The sequence below is a fragment of the Gastrolobium bilobum genome, unplaced genomic scaffold (assembly GCF_033153095.1).
Source record: "Gastrolobium bilobum isolate Gb01-03AN ecotype WA unplaced genomic scaffold, APGP_CSIRO_Gbil_v1 utg20561, whole genome shotgun sequence".
NCBI classification, from domain to species: Eukaryota; Viridiplantae; Streptophyta; class Magnoliopsida; order Fabales; family Fabaceae; genus Gastrolobium; species Gastrolobium bilobum.
The window spans coordinates 221,841-224,507 of record NW_026897308.1 but is presented as its reverse complement, the minus strand read 5'-3'; positions in this window follow the sequence as shown (position 1 = coordinate 224,507).

Sequence of the window (2,667 nt, the reverse complement as noted above, 5' to 3'; positions counted from 1 at the left end):
TCACTTAAGTAACTTGCCATTTGTCTTTATTCTTTAAGTGCAAATGGATCCCACATATCACTTAACTCACTTAAATCATCACTTTAACTTACAAATCATCACTAAATTCATAATTCATTAATTTTATCCAAACTCCATATATTTCTATTTCCTAGAACATAATTTCATTTTTCATGTTTACCAGTAAAATTACACCGCAGTATTTTATCCGGTAAAAATTACTATTCATCAAATTTCTCAAAACATACCTATCAACTCTAATTTTCGTTCTGAATCAATTTCTAATATTATTTTCATCAAATTAAGCTCAAATTTAACATTTCACAGTGTAGGGTTACTTATTTGGCAAATTATCGTTTTGCCCTTGAAAAGTATTTTACCCCGAAACTTAGGATTTTCGCTAGATCAACTCTCTAACCTATAATTAAGCATTTAATATATATTTCAAATATACAAGGTGTTATAGACAACAACAAGCAGCTTCAAAAAATCTCTTTTCAAGCATGTTAATCTCAAAAAAAATTTGGACAGCAAGCACAAGCTTTAAATCAATGAACCTTCATAAGATGCTAAGGGGGCTGATATGTTTTCCTCCTCTCGTAGCCATCTATTAATACAAGAGACCATTCAATTAAGAACACATAAATAACAAATTGAAATAAAATAGGAAAAAGTCTTGGCAGGAGTCTTAGTAGAAAAATTACCAATAGAGCTTCTAATGTTAGTGATAGGAGTCTTAGCAGAAAAATAAATTCACCAAACCAATCTAATGTTGTATTGCATTGCACACAAGGGCAAAGAAAATAAGCAATTGCAAATATATAAGATAGAGAGGATTCAAGTAGAACAATCAATCAAGAATGCTCAGTTTATTCACATAGTGTATGTGTTGAAGTGACAACAACACATTGTACTTCTGTTTTCAGTTTTCACTCTTTTAGAGTATCTAATCAAAGCAAAAACCATAAATTTAAAAATTTAGGTAGAAATTTAGAAAAAAAAACACAAATTTAAGTGCAGAGGTTAGCTTCATGGAAAATTATAGATTAGCACAAATTTAAAACCTGACATTCATTCTTGCCTAAAATTATCCTCTTTTCAGATGCTTCGATAGAGCAAGCTCAAATAATGATGGAATGCCTGAAACTATTTTGTAGTATGTCTAGTCAGAGCATCAGTATTCCAAAGTCGACTATATATTGTTTGCCCAACACAGGCGAAGGTATAGTTGATTCCATTTCAACTCTTACAGGTTTCAAACGTATGAGCAGTATTGGTCGGTACCTTGGTTCATTTATTCGACAAGGTCGTGACACAAAACTTAATTATTCTAAAATAATGGATCGAATCATAAAGAAACTTGATGGTTGCTGGAAGAGTCAAAGTCTATCCTTTGTAGGAAGGGCAACTTTTGCCAAATCCGTCATTGGTGCAATTCCAAATTTTCATATGCAAAACGGGCTACTACCTGTTACCTTATGTGATGAAATAGAGCAGCTCCAACGTTCATTCATATAGGGTAGTAGAAATGCCCATCTGGTAGCTTGGGATTCTTTGTATAAACCAAAGGAGTTAGGGGGTTTGGGTCTTACTAATCTTCGTGCCTAGAATAAGGCCTACATGCACAAATTAGATTGGAAAATTCTCACCGAAAAAGAGAAACTGTGGGTTAGAATTCTTATAGCAAAGTATGGTATAAGAAGGGACTTAAGGCGAGGAATCACTGCTAAAACTTATGACTCAAAGCTTTGGCGTGATCTTAGCAAGTGTTGTGACTATTTCCTAGAAGGTCTTCGTTGGTGAAACTATTAGTTTCTAGAAAAATAACTAGTTACGTTTGGATGATTGTCTTAGCTCTATATCTCAGACTATGGTTCTTGCGCTAGATCTGCATAAAACTTTAGTAGAGGTTGCCCCCCAAGGGGTTTGGGATACTCGGTATATCAATCAGTTTCTTAGTGAAGATTTAGCAGCTAAGGTAACATCCTTCCCTATTCATTTGTTGAATAATATTAATGACAAGTTAGTATGGCAACAGAATCATGTATCAGCATCGCTGGTTAAGGTTGCTTATAAAAGTTTGATGAAGTTTCCTCTTACCAATAATAATGCGTACTGGAAGAAGATATGGAATTGGAAAGGTCTGGAGAGAATTAAAACTATGATGTGGCTGACTTTGCTCAACAAGCTCTCTGTGAGAAGTATAACTTGTAATTGGAATGGAGGTCCTAATGCCTGTAACAGTTGTCCCAATAAGGAAGAGAACCTTATCCATGTGCTTCATGATTGCTTTCATGCACGAAGTATTTTGAATGACTGGCTCTGGAACCGTATGCCTTATGATTTTTTCAATCTAGACATTCATGATTGGCTTTACAAGAACTTGAATTATTACTGGAACTTGCAGGCATTTTCAGATTGGAGAGATACTTTCTTCATCACATGTTGGTATTTGTGGACCTGGCGTAATCAAAGTATCCATGATGAAAACTTTCGTAGGCCACAAAAAGGTAAGATTGTGATTTCAAACTTTATCTCTCACATATAAGTAGCTAAGAAGATGACGAAAAGCATTCTTGGGAATATAGCCACAATCCATCAATCCAGCCACTGGCAGCCTCCTCGTCCAGGGTGGTTGAAGATCAACACAGATGGAGCTTCATCTTC